A 19,879-nucleotide genomic window follows, 5' to 3' on the forward strand; every position below is an offset into this window, starting at 1 on the left:
TCATACCCCAAGACATGCTAACCTCTCACCATTACAATAACAGGGGAAGTTAGCATGACTTGGGGGTATGATATTTGTGCATCTGTAACTTTCTCACTCATCATTATTCACAATTCATTCAGGACCATCCGTAATTATGGTAGCATCCACATTAATGCATTTACCAATCATTTCTGTTGGGCACGAAATAATCTGAAACACAACTAAAACAAACAGCAAATGCATCCAACAGGTCTGTAGAGTCACAAGCGTGATGTAATCGTTGTGTTCTAGGAATATGGGACCAAATACTAAACTTCTGACTACTTTAATACACATAAGTGAATTTCCCTAAAATGGGGGGACTATGAAACAAAAAGTGTTGTAATTTCTAAATGGTTCACCCGAAATGGATGAAAATACACTTTAACCTCATAGTCATTGTTTAATTTAAAATCCAAAGTGCTGGAGTACAGAGCCAAAACAACAACAATACTTTTGGAGTGTCTGTGCGTGTGTGTGTGCGTGCGATTGTGTGTGTATATGTATGTATGAGTGTGTGTATGAGTGTGCAAGAATAAGTGTGTGTGTATATAAGTGTGTGTTTGAGTGTTATGAAAGTTGATAGTGTGTTAGATTGGCTCAGTTATTCCCAGGATAGGAGATCAGCTTCAGATTATCTGTCTGATTTGTCCGTTGGACCGTTTTATATTACAAAGACATCATTTGCATCCTCCCACTGTTTCTAATAGTGTGTTCTGATCAGACTTTCAGTCTAAGGACATGGTCACCTGCCACGCACACACACACCTGCAGCCAGAGGGTCAATGTCAAACACATGAAAATGCCCCCCCCCCCTGCACCCCCCCCCACACACACACACAGAAACTTGCTTTGTTCTATTGCTCTGTTGTTCTATTGCTCTATTGTATATGAGACTATTGTTCCATCCCGTCATGTGTGTTCCGTATGTCTCTGTTCTTACCACTGAAAAAGCTCCATAGCTTTGAAGTGCTCCAGCCCAGCCTAGGGCTCAAACTGTGGATAGAGAGAGTGGCAGAGAAAGGGAGAGGGCGAGAGAGCAGGAGAGAAGGAGAGAGAAACTGAAAGAGAGGAAGGAGGAAGAGACTTATCAACCAGTGTTCCCATAAAAGCCAGTCACGCTGCCAGATTGGGAGCCAGAGGGCTGCTGCCCTGAGAGCATTGAACAGCTGGGGGGAACACACGCCTGGAACCCACACCTGGAACACACAGAACCCACAATTTATATTGAGATTTCCCCTATTGTTCCTGCCCTATTCCATCCAGAATATTGATATTAGAGGATATGAGGCATTCATAAAGCCAGGGTTGGGTAGGTTACTTTCTAAAATGTAATCAGTTACTAGTTACCTGTCCAAAATTGTAATCAGTAACATAATTTTTGGATTATCCAAACTCAGTAATGTGATCTTATTACATTCAGTGACTTTTCTTTGACTTTCCCCTTAATAAGAGGCATTAGAAGAAACATGTATGTTTGAATGACATCTATTGCAGGATAAATCAATGTTAAAATTTACATTCCTGGCCATATATGGATGTTACATTTTACTTTATGGGTTGGTTATGTAGGCTTCTTCTAACCCATCGGTTTTTACTACATATAATAATACGATTAAACTTTACATTAAAACCAAAGTCTATCAGAATTCCAGTCATTCCAATACATGTTATACCCCTTGATCTTTAAGAATAGGACTTGGAAATATTGAAGTATAGACTAGCCAAATTGTTTTACCTGAGCATAACCCCAAAAGAAATGTGGCTTATCACCCAAAACCCTGACAAACTTTTACAGATGCACAATTGAGAGCATCCTGTCAGGCTGTATCACAACCAGGTATGGTAACTGCACCGCCCTCAACCGCAAGGCTCTCCAGAGGGTGGTGCGGTCTACATTTCGCATCACCAGGGGCAAACTACCTAACCTCCAGGACACCTACAGCACCCGGTGTCACAGGAAGGCCAAAAAGATCATCAAGGACAACAACCACCCGAGCCACTGCTTGTTCACCCCGCTACCATCCAGATGGCGAGGTCAGTACAGGTGCATCAAAGCTGGGACCGAGAGACTGGAAAAACTAACTCAGAGGCTACTGGCTACATTGAGACCCAATCACTGCCACTTTAATAAATGGATCACTAGTCATTTTAAACAATGACACTTTAATAGTGTTTACATATCTTACATTACTCATCAAATGTATATACTGTATTTTATACCATCTATTGCCCCTTGCCTATGCCGATCGGCCATCGCTCATCCATATATTCATATGTACATATTCTCATCCACCCCTTTAAGATGAGTGTGGATTAGGTAATTGTTGGGAAATTGTTAGATATTACAGCACTGTCGAAACTAAAAGCACAAGCATTTCGCTACACTCGCATTATCATCTGCTAACCATGGGTACGTGACCAATAAAAATGTATTGATTTGAAACTAACGACTTATTAGCCAGCCATACTCTGTTGTTTATGATTTTGTTGTCATGGAGAACTGATTGGGCTAATAGATTCCAGTTGAAAAATAAATGCTGCCCTCATGGAATGGCATGTTTAGAGCACTACTGAAAAGTGCTATTTAAATGTGAAAAATTAATGCCATATGCTGCATTTGCTATTGGCCTATTGTTCACCTTTTTGTTGGTGACACTTTGATATCTTGACAATATGCAGCTGTTTAAAGGGCAAATCTACAGATGAAACAATAACAAAACGGTCGCTCCCGCCTCTGTTTCGGTAAAAAGCTGAGGGATGGGCCTGGAGAAATGTAACTAATCTAAGATTAATGAACAGAGCTATGGATGCAAGGACTGACCATCCATGATATCAAAATGATTGTTTTAACCAAGTTATGAGGCTATGCCGTGTTTGTTTACATTTACAATGTTTACAAACATTGGAGAAAAACAAGCTTATATTTTGGGTTCTCATGGATAGAGGACAGTTGAACTAAGCTCATGAGTCATTTATGTCATATTCTTCAAGAATCAATGAATATATATATATATATATATATATATATATATACATATATATATGCAGTACCAGTCAAAAGTTTGGACACAGCTACTCATTCAAGGGTTTTTCTTTATTTTAACTATTTTCTACATTGTAGAATAATAGTGAAGACATCAACACTATGAAATAACACATATGGAATCATGTAGTAACCAAAAAAGTGTTAAACAATTTCAGTCAATGCTTCACAGATTTCAAGTAACAGACACATCTCAGCATCAACTGTTCAGAGGCGACTGTGTGAATCAGGCCTTCATGGTCGAATTTCATGGTCGAATTTCTGCAAAAAACACTACTAAAAGGACACCAATAAGAAGAGACTTGGTTGGGCCAAGAAACACGAGCAATGGACATTAGACCAGTGGAAATCTGCCCTTTTGTCTAATGAGTCCAAATGTGAGATTTTTGGTTCCAACCGCCGTGTCTTTGTGAGACGCAGAGTAGGTGAACGGATTATCTCCACATCTGTGGTTCCCACCGTGAAGCATGGAGGAGGTGGTGTGATGTGTGGGGGTGCTTTGCTGGTGACACGGTCTGTGATTTATTTAGAATTCAAGGCATACTTAACCAGCATGGCTACCACAGCATTCTGCAGCAATAAACCATCCTATCTGGTTTGTGCTTAGTGGGACTATCATTTGTTTTTCAACAGGACAATGACCCAAAACACACCTCCAGGCTGGGTAAAGGCTATTTGAACAAGAAGAAGAGTGATGGAGTGCTGCATCAGATGATCTGGCCTCCACAATCACTCGACCTCAACCCAATTTAGATGGTTTGGGATGAGTTGGACCGCAGAGTGAAGGAAAAGCAGCCAACAAGACTTTTGGAAAAGCATTCCAGGTGAAGCTGGTTGAGAGACTGTGCAAAGCTGTCATCAAGGCAAAGAGTGGCGACTTTGCAGAATCTAAAATGTAAAATACATTTTGATTTGTTTAACACTTTTTTGGTTACTACATGATTCCATATGTGTTATTTCATAGTTTTGATGTCTTCACTATCATTCTACAATGTAGAAAATAGTAAAAAATAAAGAAAAACCCTTGAATGAGTAGGTGTCGAAACTTTTGACTGGTACTGTATATTTACAAAAAATATATATGGGGGATTGGAAATGATGCAGATAAGTACATTGATGGAAGCCACAATCTATCTGCAATATGAAGCTGATCTACCCCCTAAAAAAACACACATGCATGCATGCGCGCCCACACACACACACACACACACACACACACACACACACACACACACACACACACACACACACACACACACACACACACACACACACACACACTGAGGAAGGCTTCAGGGTTTGGACTGTGCCTCTGACAGGTCGTGGGTGGATCAAGGTTCAGATTTAAATATCACATACACTGGACCACAGAGGTACACAAAAAGAGAGGGGGAGGGATGGAGAGATAAAGAGAAAGGAGGGAGACAGTGTTGATAGAGCCCATCAGATTTATATTAGCAGGAAAAAAAGGGGTGATTTACACAAATGCGTGGGCGAAGATGGGATCAGAGTTTGGCAGAGCAGAGGAGGGAGATGAAACTAACAGATTATCCATGGAGAGTGTGTGAGGAAACAAAAGAGCTACATTTTGATACTGAACGACATTGTGAGAAAAAAACGTTCCTCTCTCTCCTTCCGTCACGCTTTCTTTTTCTTCTTTCTCAGTCTCAAACCGCTCTCCTCTTCTCTCTCCCTTTCCCTCTGTCCTCTCGCTCTCTCTGTCCTCTCTGTCCTTTCGCTCTCTCTTTCCTCTCGCTCTCTCTGTCCTCTCGCTCTCTCATTCATATAGGCGAGGGAAGCAGGATGTCTTTCATCCAACCCAGTTTAAGGATCAAAGCTTGAGGCTACTTGCTGAATCTGACCTCAATTTGCACCTCTGTGTGCCATCCACACACACACACACACACACACACACACACACACACACACACACACACACACACACACACACACACACACACACACACACACACACACACACACACACACACACCCCCTTCCTGTTTGACACACTACCTCATCTCCCTAATATGATGGTCTTCCTCTGGCCCCCTGCCCTGACACCCTCTACCCTATTAACCCCTCGTCTAGCCTCTCAGTGCAGGTGGATGATGAAGAGATCCCCTCCTTAACCCCTGAAAATCTAGAGATTCCATAGCACACACACACACACACACACACACACACACACACACACACACACACACACACACACACACACACACACACACACACACACATACGTATGCACCCCCCCACCCAAAAATGCACTTCAAACACTTGAAGACCATTGTGTAAGTCCCTGCCCAAACTCCCTCCTCCCATAGAGAAAGCAGTATAGTTGTACCCCCACACCCACCCTCTCCACCCCCCAGATTCTAGCTAGTGTTTATTGAAAAACTCTCTGACAATAGCAGCATTACCCTGTTCTCCACTTCAAAGAATGCTCTGTTTGGCTTCCTCTCCCTGTCCTCTGTGACAGTGTTAACATACTCATACTCCTCATACTCTCCACACACACATGTATACTGTATACAAATACATACACATTCACAGCTCAACATACTCTACATATTTCTGTAGACCATAACACAACTGAACACAACTACATTTTATACAATTCTCAAAAACACACTGCCACACACACACTTACGGGACATGTCCCATTCATTCATTCAAAACCAATTTCACAACCAGATTCTGAGACACTGTCTTTTGTTAATTGTTTACCTGTTTACATTGTTTGCCTGCAATACAATTTGATTTGATTAGATATAGGTCAGAGGACCAAGATCAACATATACAGGAAATAACATTATTGTAATGTAGGCCACTAAATACAGTGTATATGACATGACCTCATGTCACATGTCTTGTCTTCCATGTCTGTGTCTGTCAACAGCTGTGTTGTACTGTAAACAATGGATAAAGACGGTAGAGTCTGCTGCAGTCACCAAGGAAGTGAGAAAGTAAGGGTTTGGAGGGTATCAAGGTGACGACGTGTAATATATCACAGTCTCCTTTGACCCTCATGTTGTCTCTTTACCTTCCTTTATCTTTTACTTTTCTCTACTTCTCCATAACCCCTTTCTATTTCTGTCCTCCTTTCCTCTAACCCTGAGGTAACCATATGTACTGCTGTATCCACTCTGGTCGTTTTAAAAGGATGTTCTGATGCGCCCCCTTCTGGCCAGTAACATAACACGTCAGCCTGTGTATCAAATCAAATTGAATTTGATTGGTTGCATACTCATAATATTTAGCAGATGTTATTAAGGGTGTAGCGAAATGCTTGTTTTGCTAGCTCCAACAATGCAGTAATATCTATCAATACACACAAAGTAAAAGAATGGAATTAAGAAATATAGAAATATTAGGACGAAAAATGTCAGAGTCCAGAGTATAAATCTATACATATGTGTGATGGGATGTATAGACATTATGGACAGTATGTGGATATAATATGTAGTATATCTGTAGAATACGTAGGATAGAATAGTATATGTACAGCAATAGTTGAATAGGATGGCCTTGACTAGAATACAGTATTATACTGAGTAAAACAGAATGTAAACATCATTAAAGTGATCAGTGTTCTGTTATTAAAGTGACCAGTATTCCATGTCTATGTGACAGTGACTAAGTTCAGGGCAGGGTACTGGGTGGAGGCCGGCTATTTAACAGTCTGATGGCCTTGAGATAGATGTTTATCGGTGTCTCGGTCCCAGCTTTAATGCACCTGTACTGACCTCGCCTTCTGGATGATAGCATGGCGAACTGGCCGTGGCTCGGATGGTTGATGTCCTTGATGATCTTTTTTGTCCTTCCTGTGACATTGGGTGCTGTAGGTGTTCTGCAGGGCAGGCAGTGTGCCCCCGGTGATAAGTTGGGCAGACCTCACCACCCTCTGGAAAGCCCTGCGGTTGCAGAAGGTGCAGTTGCCATACCAGGAGGTGATACAGCCCGACAGGATGCTGTCAATGGTGCATCTTTAAAAGTTTGTGAGGGTCTTAGGGGTAGTACAGGGGGGAGCTGAGCATGCATCATTTAAGGGGCCGCTGTGTTAAGGATCAGTATAGTGGAGGAGTTGTTTACTATATTCACCACCTGTGGGCGGCCCGTCATGAAGTCCAGGACCCAGTTGCACAGGGCAGGGTTCAGATCCAGGGCCCCGAGCATAATGGTGAGCTTGGAATGTACTATGGTGTTGAAGGCTAAGCTGTAGTCAATGAACAGTATTCTTACATAGGTATTCCGCTTGTCCAGATGGGATAGGCAGTGTGCAGTGCAATGGCATCATCCATGGATCTACTGGTCAAGTCATGTCGGGTAAGGTGGAGGTGATATGATCCTTAACTAGCCTCTCAAAGCACTTCATGATGACAGAAGTGAGTGCTATGAGGCGATAGCCATTTAAGGAAAAGGGGGTACCTAGTCAGTTGTACAACTGAATGCCTTCAACTGAAATGTGTCTTCCACATTTAACCCAACCCCTTTCAATCAGAGAGGTGCGGGGCTGGCTTAAATCGACATCCACAGCACCCGGGGAGCAGTGAGTTAACTGCCTTGCTCAGAAGAACAGATTTTTACCTTGTCAGCTCGGGAATTTGATCCAGCAACCTTTCGGTTACTGGCCCACCGCTCTTACCACTAGGCTACCATTTAGTTCAGTTACCTTTGCTTTCTTGGGTACAGGAACAATAGTGGACATCTTGAAGCAAGTGGGGACTGCAGACTGGGATAAGGAGAGATTGAATATGTCCATAAACACTCCAGCCAGCTGGTCTGCACAAGCTCTGAGGACGCAGCGAGGGTTAACATGCTTAAGATGTCTCACTCCCGTCGGGCCACGAAGAAAACGAGAGACCACAGTCCTAGGGAGCGGCCCGCGTCGGTGGCACTATCAAACGCGCTTAAGGAGTAGATGGTCCGGATTCTTCCCTCCTGGACCTAGGACTGCATCCAGACCACCCGCTCTGCTCCTTTTTTCCATGCAGCTTTCAACATGTTAAACTGTGGTCCTGTGTGGCTCAGTTGGTAGAGCTTGCAACGCCAGGATTGTGGGTTTGATTCCCACGGGGGACCAGTACACTACTCTAAGTCACTCTGGATAAGAGCGTCTGCTAAATTACTAAAAAGGTTTCATTTATTTGTCATAAGTTTGGACACACCAACTCATTCAAGGGTTTTTCTTTATTTTACTATTTTCTACATTGTAGAATAATAGTGAAGACATCAAAACTATGAAATAACACATATGGAATCATGGAGTAACGAAAAAATGAGTTAAACAAATGAAAATATTTTATTTTTGAGATTCTTTTTGAGATTCTTCAAAGTATCCACCCTTTGCCTTGATGACAGCTTTGCAAACTTTTGACTGGTACTGTATACATAAGTCCAGTTAATAGTCATTAAGATCATTATGGTTGATGTCGTGTGTCTGGTTGAATCCTATAGGAAATGACCATTGAACAGCTTCCCCAATCCCAAACTGTAGCTTTAAACCCTTTAGTGTAATGTAGGGGATGGAAACGCCGGGGTGTGGTTACAGTATTAGTGGTCACCACATTTAAGACCATCTCTTCAGTCCAGTGAGTCCAGTTATCCTCTCCCTTCCTCTGCTCCGACTCATCCATAACACTATACTGTTCAACTTCTTCTGTTCAAGCTCATGAAAGTACGAATCATTTGGGTTTCATGTCTTTATAGTGTTGTGTGCTCATATTAAAAGGACATTGTTGGATTACTACATCGTTGTAACACCCTGGATATTATGAGCATTCACAGTGACGGATACAGATAGTAATGACAATAGTGCCAATCATGTCTGATGATCTTTGACCCCATAATGTGTCCTCTTACACCCACCACCGACCCCACTATGGTGTCTCAGCGCCACGTTACCTCAGTCAATCCAATGACCTCACTCAGGGCCCAGCTGCGTCCTGCTGTCTCCCTGATTGCAGTCCGGGTCCGGCTTTCATCCTGGCATCGGCCCATCCAATAAACAAACATCAACAATGTAACAAGCTCCGCCTGTTGACAAACAACAAACAGCAGTTCACACACTCTGAGCTGTCACTATCCATTAGAGGACTACTGGCTGAAGGACCTGACCTATATTGCAGCAGGCAGGCGGCCATGTTGGGAAACGCTGGTTCCTAGGGAAAGGTACATTTTCTATTGACTGGCTTTTATGAGAACACAGGGAACACATCAGTCTGCCTTCCTCTCTCTCCTATCATGTACGTATTTACCAAGCTATGGAGAGACGTAGGGGTTATCTAGACAGCTTTTCCCAGCAGATTCAGACCCTAGACGTACATATGATCCCCCTCATCCAGGGAGGCACAGTAGCCTATTGTCTAGGTTGTGTCGGTTACAGGGAGATTGTTTTGGGAGGGCAGGGGGGGAAGCTGTCTGCAATGGTAACCTGGGTGGTAAAATCCTGTACATCGCTGTGAATGCCCTTTTTACCTTCCTCAATGTATCCCACAATAGCCATCTGAATTGGTATGATCCCATGCTATTATGATAGCAGATCCAGTGATTGCTAAATGGATAATGTGTGAGTTATAGTATCAGTGTGTGTGAGCCAGAACTCTTCAGTTACTTATTTGACAACACAAACACTAGCCTGTGTGGTCAGAAAGCTTGCTGATGTGCAACTAATAAACAAACATCTAATACACAACCTGAACAACAGTTGTATTGAATTACTACCTTTCTAAGTGTTGACATTCCAGCCTCAAAGGTCACTTCAGGTAAAGCATCTGAGAAGAATGCAACACTACGGCAACAGCATGGCAGAGACGTATTAGAAAGGTACAACGTCATAAACACTATTCCTTTCCATCTTCTCTCTACATCTCTCCTTCCACTTCCTCACCTCATGCTCTGTCCTCCACCCAGTAGCATCAGCAGGCTGACTGAAGGGGTATCCTCCCAGCTCTCCCTGTCTTTCCCTGCCCCATTGTATGTATCCTAGTGCTTTTCCAACCTAAGCCTGGCATAGGCCTGGATTTCCAGAGCCCAAACTCTCCCTCCTGAGCCCAGGGAAAGTGACTAGCTCCTCCAGGAAAGCAGGCGGGAGCCATGCGGGAGAGGCTAGCGATTAGCCACACGGCTCAGGAGTTCCTTTAGCCTTTCTTCATTTCAACTGGAACCCAGGGCTGTGTATGTTTTACATGTTGACAGGTACTGGACAGAAGTTCTAATTATTAATATTAGGTCTATTGCCTTTTATTACATGAGTATTGCATATAGCAGTTACTGTGGAGATGTGGACCTGTGACCAATGACCTTCACATTTACATGATGAATGTAATGATATTTGACACTTTTGAACACTCTGGTGTTCTTTGGTCACAAGCTGAGAGAAAATTATTTTCTGTTGACTTAATGTGATATCTTGTTTACCTCGTGCAAAGGCAATATATTGATTACTATCACTGTCTGACCTTGCTTATTTACAATAATACATAATAGTCCTATACTTTAGGAGAACTGTGCTTGGTCAGAAAGGCAATCGGTGAGCATTATAGAGTTAACAGTTGTTTTTAATCTGCTATCCTAAACAGAGTAAGTTAATTAAGAACAGATTACATAATTACAGGCACAGCAACATTACAAGCACAGCATCATATTTGGGCTCTAAAACACCTGTGAGAGATTTACCTTGGATCATAAAACAAGAACAATATGGACTTCATAATACTCTGCTATAGGGCACAGTCCCCGACTCCACAGCCTTTCGCCAAAACCATTCCCTGTCCTTTGTGGTAAACTCTTCCGTGTTCCTTCATGAATTCATTAGCCTTGTCTTAGCATGTTTGATTACACTATTTGAATGCATTTAATTGACGTCTACATGTTGTTCCATCTATTTGGTGCCAGCAATCCATCCACACAGCCCAGACCCATGGTAGGGTAATGGTAATGACAACACAACGGCAGTGTCTCATAGCAGTGCTCTCTCTGACATTGATCGATTGTCCCTTGTTTGATGTGGCCTGTTGGATCTGAACTACAGTGAGAACCCCCCTCCATCCCATCCCCTCCCCTTCCACCCCCCTTTTACTAGGAAGGAAGTGCTCACCCACTGGTTGTCTGTTCCCTCTTGAGAGAGAGGCAGGAGGACAGGGCAAGCCAGGAGATGGGGGAGGTGTCAAGGGGGAAGGAGGCTGAGGAGGAGGGGGGTGGGGTGGGGTAATATTTACAGTGAGCTCTTCCTCTTGCTGGCCAGGGGCCCATGGGAAAAAAATATGAAAGACAAACAATGAACAATAGATGGTTTTGGGGGTGAGCTACGGTGCCAACACAGCGTGTGCCATGGGACGGAGGGATGAATGGAGGGGTGGGGGGGGGTCTCTAGTCCTGGTGTAGCTGGGGTTAGGATGACTTCACTGGCTCTCTGTAGAGCTCACCTGAACTACTTTACTCTGAAATGTGCACTTTGGGGACTATTCCATTGGCTCCATTGTACCGGGTAAACCAAATCAAGCACAGCGCAAGTATTTGAAAGTATGTGACATATGTATTTGACCTAGGTCTGTCTGTAACTAGCGACTCTCTGACACTCCAAACACCAAAGAGAATATTCTGGTCATTCTATAGATGCCAGCTGGGAGTCTGAGCTCCTTTCCTCCTCTCTCTTTCTCTTTTCACGGTGCATCACTGCGGCATTTCCACTTGTTCTGGGAAAGACACAGGCAGCATCATTAGAGCTGCAACAGGGAGTCAGGGAGAGACCACCCAGGCACACTGGAGCTCTGAGCGCTGATACCAACATATTTATCTCACCAAATTGTCCGAGGCACGGCAGAGCGTGTTTCTGTATGATAAGACCTGGCCACCCAGCCCCCCCCCCCACCCCTCAGGGGAACCCGTATTTTCCAATTAGCCAGGGTTAATGTGATAATGGAGGGATCAAACTGTGATTTGGGCGGTTGGTGGTTGGTTTGGCGACTACCCCATCTCTCCATTGCTGTGGCCCAGGTCCAGCACATTGCAGTGAGTGTGAGTGGATGCTTAGGCTCTGACTGGCTCTGCAGGGGCTAATTTAGAGTAATGACTCTGTAGGATTTGGGCCTTCTCTGCCCCCAGGGGTAGGCTACTGCAGCCCTTTGCCATGGACTGGACTGGTGCTCCTTCCAGAACTTGATGAGGGGTTTTGGTGCTCTGACCAGAGGGAGTCGTAATGTTGCTTTTGTTCTCCTTTTTTCCCCACAAGTTAGAGTTCTGAGGGATTCGCATGCGAGGCGTGGTGGCCCGGCGACCAAGGATTCTGGGAGAAATCCGACGCCAAGTTCCAGCTGTCCATTACACGCCATTGGGTTTCATGACCACTTAAAATAGACGCGCCAGCCAGCTCCTGTTTTCACAGACCCCAGACACGACCCTGAGAACTGTTCTACTACGGAAACATTCAGCATTCTACTACACAGGAATATTCTGCATGGAACATTCTATTACAGAAACATTGAACATTTTACTACACAGAAATATTCTGCATGGAACATTCTACTACAGAAACATTGAACATTTTACTACACAGAAATATTCTGCATGGAACATTCTACTACAGAAACATTGAACATTCTACTACACAGGAATATTCTGCATGGAACATTCTATTACAGAAACATTGAACATTCTACTACACATGAATATTCTGCATGGAACATTCTACTACAGAAACATTGAACATTCTACTACACATGAATATTCTGCATGGAACATTCTACTACAGAAACATTGAACATTCTACTACACAGAAATATTATGCATAGAACATTTCGTTACTACTACACAAATGAGCCAAGAGAACCTTGTGGAAGATTCTAAAACAGTAACTGCGCATGATTTGGTTTACCTGGTGCAATGGAGCAAATGGAATAGTCCCAAAAATAAATAAAGCGGGGGGAAAACCAGACAGCCAATACTCCTACGGTGAATCAATCAATCAAATGAATTTACAAAGTGCTATACAGAAACACAGCCTAAAACCCCAAACAGCAAGCAATGCAGATGTAGAAGATGTAGAAGTAATGCAGATGAACACTCCCAAATGAAAATACATGTACATTTACATTCCATTTTTGTCTAGTTCTTAAACATGTATTTCTAATTGAACATTTTCTTATATTGCTTTACTAAGCCAATACATACGTATAGCAAACACAGACACAGTATATAGAGACACCTATTGATTCTAAGTGGGTGAGTTATTTTTCTCCACCAAAAAAACAACCAACCCAGTCCAGACATGTGTCAATCTCAGCCGGACGGCTCCCTGGAAGTGTTGCATAATAGTAGGATGTTTGCTGTGCAGTAGGTTATTGGGCAGGTCTGTGTGAACCACCCAGCACAATGAGATGTTTGAGTTTTATATCACGAACCTCACTTCCGACAAGGAAAATAAACGGTTGCCATCCCAAGGTTTGGCTTGGGCTCCTTGTTTTGAGAGCCAGCGAGTCAAGAATGACCTAATAAGAAACAAGGACTTGAGAAGGAGGAAGACACAGGCACACTTTTACGGTGTGCTTGGCAGGCACAGAACATGAATAGGGCAATATCAGTAGCAGTAAAGCATATTTTACTGTCAATATTTCACACCTCAATAAAGATGATAGGGCTATTATTCTCAAAGAAACAATCATGAAAAATGTACACTACAAAGTGCTCTGTAAACCCAAATTATGGCCGTGTTTGAGAGCATCAAAACCATGATGTATCACGGGTAAATTGTGACTGACCGATCTACAAGTAATAATGAGTCATTATTTATGATGCAAGGTGATTTGTAGATCAGTCAGTCGCAGTGGCGATTTTAGCATGTAAAATCTAAGTGGGGAAAAAAACAAAAACATGTTTGCTGCATGCCAGCAAAGCCACTACACAACACTAAACAATATATTAATTGCACTATAACGGTGACAAACGGTGACAACAAACTGTTAGGGAAAACCTAAAGCCGTCCCAACAGCAGAGCTTTCTTTTCAGCACCATTAAATGAATCCTTACCACTGCTACACCTGGCTACCAGCAAAGCCTTGTCTGGAAGTGAAACAGTTAATTCATCCTCATTTACTGCCTTTTTAAAAACATAGCTGATATGGCTGACTTGCTTAAACAAATGTGGTTTCTACTGACAATTCAGATGTACAAACTATGGCATAAGGGAACAACGAGCAGATAAAAGGCAATCTGTAATTTTGATTAAGATATTAATGAGCAAGCTAGGAAGGACGTAGTCAGTATAACTATTTGTTCAGCACCTTTGAAATGTACAGCAACAGAATTCAGAACATGGGCCGTTCTTACAGTATTCTCCCTGTACACCAAGTCAGAACCGTAGGATAAATAGAGGGGGCATAGAAGCAGACAATGAAAGCTCTAACAATATTTGATGATTACATTTCTCTAAAACAGGCTATAGGCTACATGTGCACCATCAAGTCAGAACAGTAGGCTAAGTTATGAGGGAGGAAAGGGACCAAATTACTGAGATTTTGCAGTTCTGAGTTTCCAGTTGTTTTGAACGCGGCAGAAGTATTGCTGGATTGACAGCATGGCCAATGTTTTCAAACTTTTCTGGCCATGGAGTTACCGCCTTTTTCGTGATATACAATCAGTAGATAGGATCCTGTCTCATCGCTGCAACTCCACTATGGACTCTGCAAAGGCCGAGAGCCAAGACGCGCTGCTTCTTGACACACTGCTCGCTTTACCCGGAAGACAGCGGAGTTAACAAATCAAATCAAATGTTATTAGTCACATGCACCAAATACAACAGGTGCAGACCTTACAGTGAAATGCTTACTACGAGCCCCTAACCAACAACAACGTTTTTAAAAAATACAGAGAAGAAGAGATAAGAGTAACAAGTAATTAAAGAGCAGCAGTAAAATGACAATAGCGAGATGATATACAGGGGGGTACCGATACAGAGTCAATGTGCGGGGGCACCGGTTAGTTGAGGAAGTATGTACATGTCGGTAGAGTTATTAAAGTGACTATGCATAGATGACAACAGAGAGTAGTACTGGTGTAAAGGGGGGGGGCAATGCAAATAGTCTGGGTAGCCATTTGACTAGATGTTCAGGAGTCTTATGGCTTGGGGTAAAAGCTGTTTAGAAGCCTCTTGGACCTAGACTTGGTGCCCCGGTAGCGCTTACCATGCGGTAGCAGAGAGAACAGTCTATGACTAGGGTGGCTGGAGTGTTGGACAATTTTTAGGGCCTTCCTCTGACACCGCCTGGTATAGAGGTCCTGGATGGCAGGAAGCTTGGCCCCAGTGATGTACTGGGCCGTTCGCCCTACCCTCTGTAGTGCCTTGCGGTCGGAGGCTGAGCAGTTGCCATACCAGGCAGTGATCCAACCAGTCAGGATGCTCTCGATGGTGCAGCTGTAGAACCTTTTGAGGATCTGAGGACCCATGCCAAATCTTTTCAGTCTCCTGAGGGGGAATAGGTTTTGTCGGGCCCTCTTCATGGCTGTCTTGGTGTGCTTGGACCATATTAGTTTGTTGGTGATGTGGACACCAAGGAACTTGAAGCTCTCAACCTGCTCCATTGCAGCCCTGTCGATGAGAATGTGGGTGTGCTCGGTCCTCTTTTCCTGTATTACACAATCATCTCCTTTGTCTTGATCACGTTGAGGGAGAGGTTGTTGTCCTGGCACCACACGGCCAGGTCTCTGACCTCCTCCCTATAGACTGTCTCGTCATTGTCGGTGATCAGGCCTACCACTGTTGTGTCATCTGCAAATTGAATGATGGTGTTGGAGTCGTGCCTGGCCGTGCAGTCATGAGTGAACAGGGAGTACAGGAGGGGACTGAACACGCACCCCTGAGGGTCCGGCGTTGAGGATCAGCGTGGCGGATGTGTTGTTACCTACCATTACCACCTGGGGCGGCCTGTCAGAAAGTCCAGGATTCAGTTGCAGAGGGAGGTGTTTAGTCCCAGGGTCCTGAGCTTATTGATGAGCTTTGAGGGCACTATGGTGTTGAACGCTGAGCTGTAGTCAATGAATAGCATTCTCACATAGGTGTTCCTTTTGTCCAGGTGGGAAAGGGCAGTGTGGAGTGCAACAGAGATTGCATAATCTGTGGATCTGTTGGGGCGGTATGAAAATTTGAGTGGGTCTAGTGTTTCTGGGACGATGGTGTTGTTGTGAGCCATAACCAGCCTTTCAAAGAGCTTCATGGCAAAAGACGTGAGTGCTACAGGTCAGTAGTCATTTAGGCAGCTTACCTTAGGCATTGGGCACAGGCACTATGGTGGTCTGCTTAAAACATGTTGGTATTACAGACTCGGACAGGGAGAGGTTGAAAATGTTAGTGAAGACAGTGTGGATGCTGCCTGTAATGCATGGCTTCTGGTTGGGGTATGTACGGTCACTGTGGGGACAACGTCATCGATGCACTTATTGATGAAGCCAATGACTAATGTGGTGTTCTCCTCAATGCCATCAGAGGAATCCCAGAACATATTCCAGTCTGTGCTAGCAAAACAGTCCTGTAGCATAGCATCTGCTTCATCTGACCACTTTTTTATTCATCTAGTCACGGGTGCTTCCTGCTTTAATTTTTGCTTGTAAGCAGGAATCAGGAGGATAGAATTATGGTTAGATTTGCCAAATGGGGGGCGAGGGAGAGCTGTGTATGCGTCTCTGTGTGTGCAGTAAAGGTGATCCAGAGTTTTTTCCCTCTGGTTGCACATTTAACATGCTGATAGAAATTTGGTTAAACAGATTTAAGTTTCCCTGCATTAATGTCCCCGGCTACTAGGAGCGCCACCTCTGGGTGAGCGTTTTCTTGTTTGCTTATGGCGGAATACAGCTCCTTCAATGCTTCAAGTCTTATTGCCAGCCTCCGTCTGTGGTGGTATGTAAACAGCTATGAAGAATAGAGATGAAAACTCTCTCGGTAGGTACTGTGGTCTACAGCTTATCATGAGATACTCTACCTCAGGCGAGCAATAGCTTGAGACTTCCTTAGATATCATGCACCAGCTGTTATTTACAAAAATACATAGTCCGCCACCCCTTGTCTTACCAGACGCCGCTGTTCTATCCAGCCAGCTGTATGTTGATAATGTCGTCGTTCAGCCACGAGTCCATGAAGCATAAGATGTTACAGTTTTTAATGTTCGGTTGGTAGTTTAATCTTCCGCGTAACTCAGCGATTTTATTCTCCAAGGATTGCACGTTTTCTAGCAGAATGGAGCGAAGTGGTTTTTTTTTCGATCGCTTACGAATTCTCAGAAGGCAGCCCTCTCTTCGGCCCCTCTTTCTCCACTTCCTCTTCACGCAGATCACGGGGATCGGGGCCTGTTCCCGAGGAAGCAGTATATCCTTTGCGTCGGGCTCGTCAGAGTTGCAAATAAAACGAACAAAAAACACAATCGGCTGGGGGCACGTAAAACATCTGCCTTCTTCTCCAGCGCTATTTTAACACTATAGAACTGACAACCGAGGTCAGCTTGCAGGCACACAGCCCGCCACAAGGAGTCGGTAGAGCCCGATGAGATAAGGACATCTCAGCCGGCCAAACCCTCTCCTAACCCGGATGACGCTGGGCTAGCATAGACCTAGGGCTTGTTCGACATTGCAGCCGAGAATGCATGAGACTGCCGACTGACCATTGGTGACACGTAATTCAGGGCAGGTGTAGCAGAGCCCCACCTGTTAAGCTATTTTTTATTTATTTTAGCTAAACAGGTGGGTCTCAATGACACGTCGCCACTGGTCAGTCGCATGCACTCTCAGCTCAATGTCGAACAAGCCCTGTCTATGCTAGTCCAATATTGGACTAAAGGTGCCTAATGTTACTCCTTACGCTTCGAACACACCGACTGCGTCATTGCGTTTCGATACACCAGAAGTACATTCATTTCCAATGTAACGCTGCGTTTGCCTTGCAGCATTGCCTTGCAGAGGCAGTTGCAGTGCGTTCTGTGTGGTCGAACGTATGCATCAAATTGTATGCGGAGACTTGACAGAAAGTAGCAAAATGTGAATGTTTAATTTTTGTTGCACACATATCTAGTAAAAAAAAAAGGTGGGATTACATAATAAAAACAGTTTGACTGGAGAATTTCTTTACATTTTTTTATTCATTTATTTGCCAAGTATATTATTTATTCGATGACATCCACAAATTAATTGTGAGAGCCTATAATATAATTTCCCTTCAAAATGCAGCTTTGGAGCAAAATGCATAATAGTCAAGATAGCAGAGTAGGCTCTTTCAACAATGAGACCAACGTTGAGGAAGGTGGTCTTGATCGCGCTGTTGGGCCGGGACCAGCCCCGCCGAAAGCGCAGGTCTGTGTGGGTCCAGAGATGGTTAAAGTCCCGAAAGCAGACAGGGGAGTTCCACCGTCTCATTCAAGAACTTCGACTGCTTGGAGAGGAATTCCGAAGTTACTTTCGTCTGGACCGAAGCCAGTTCGATCACCTGCTTCAGATGGTTGGAGCCAGGATCATCTGGATGGATACCAACTACCGGGAGTCCATCAGCCCAGTTGAACGCCTGGCGATTTGTCTCCGGTAAGCTACATTCTAGTACATTTTTAAAGCCTTTGATACCATAATTGATTGATATTTGATACATTGTTTTTATGTGCAACCTAGCTAGCTAAAGGGCTCTCTAGTTAATAGTCCCTATTTGACATCAGATGTACTTTTACAGAATGTTCATTAGGACTATAACTTTTCCCAAAGTTGGTTTAGAATCCTTTTTTAATTATGCAATGTTACCAAATGAAAAGAAAGTTGAGGTGCCTTCTGCTCTGATGAAGGTAGGCTAGTCTTCTCCAGGACCCATTGTTGTGGGTCACGTTAACTAGCCACATCTGGCACATGCCCACTACTAAACTGACCTGGCAATCCTACTATAGTGGACACTTCTCTCCAAGCAGCATTTTTTGTGTTTATGTCCCTGTAGCTGTCAGCAGTTGTGTCAAAAATACACGGTTTTGAGGATACTGCGAAAATGATTCTCTCCTCCATGTGTCCAACCGCATGCGACAATCTGCAAAAGATACCTGCATCAGTATAGTTGCCGAGCTGCGCAAAATGTTACGTAGCAGTGATGCCATAACACAGTCGGTGTGTTCGAAGCGTTAGTCCAAGGACCTTACATGTTCTGTTTAAAGGGCGAATTTGATCTGGAAGCCAATCAGCCAAATACTCTAAACGTGAATCGATTCTTGCGGTACGGCTCTAGAAATATAAATCCCTCTACTTTCTATCACATCAATGCAAAATAAACACTTACGGTTTTAACAGTTGCAGCAGACAGTATGTTTCAGTGACAACACGTTTGTGCCGTCTGTCTTCCGCAGATAGGTAATTAGCACAAGTTGTCTACTCTGTCTTCGGTCTGTTTTCCGTAAACAACCTCTGTAACATGTAAATATGGCCGTGTGGAAACACTAACCCCATAAAGAAAGTATCAATTTTTTTAAATTTTTTATTTCTAACCGATATGTTAGATAAGGTCCTTATGCTTCCAAAACCGTACCGCATGCGATGCGTATTAATGTTCAGACCGAGCGTCGCGGCTCTTAACAAAACTCCCCCTACAGAAGACGCCTTCGTCCAATGACTTATGTGTCATGTAATGGTACTATGGGCTATGTCTATGCCTAGAGGATGATCAAAATAAAACATCATGGCAGAGATGAATACAGAATGGTTTAAAGATATTCCAGGTTATAGAATTTTTGGTAGAATAAAGTAGGCTATGTTTGTGTGAACTGGGCCCAGGCCAACACTGCTATTAGTGGCAAGATGGAGAGG

The 19,879-nt window shown here is 43.7% G+C and overlaps 1 long non-coding RNA gene across 1 annotated transcript; it reads right to left on the reverse strand.

The window, feature by feature from the left end:
* Positions 1–18,170: 18,170 nt before the first annotated feature.
* On the reverse strand, positions 18,171–19,581 carry LOC115158639 (uncharacterized). Its single transcript, XR_003868702.1, has 2 exons — positions 19,356–19,581; positions 18,171–19,109 (listed from the first exon to the last, which is right to left on the reverse strand). It is a non-coding gene; the product is annotated as an uncharacterized LOC115158639 (long non-coding RNA).
* Positions 19,582–19,879: the final 298 nt, after the last annotated feature.

Source organism: Salmo trutta, chromosome 22 (genome assembly GCF_901001165.1).
Source record: "Salmo trutta chromosome 22, fSalTru1.1, whole genome shotgun sequence".
NCBI lineage: Eukaryota > Metazoa > Chordata > Actinopteri > Salmoniformes > Salmonidae > Salmo > Salmo trutta.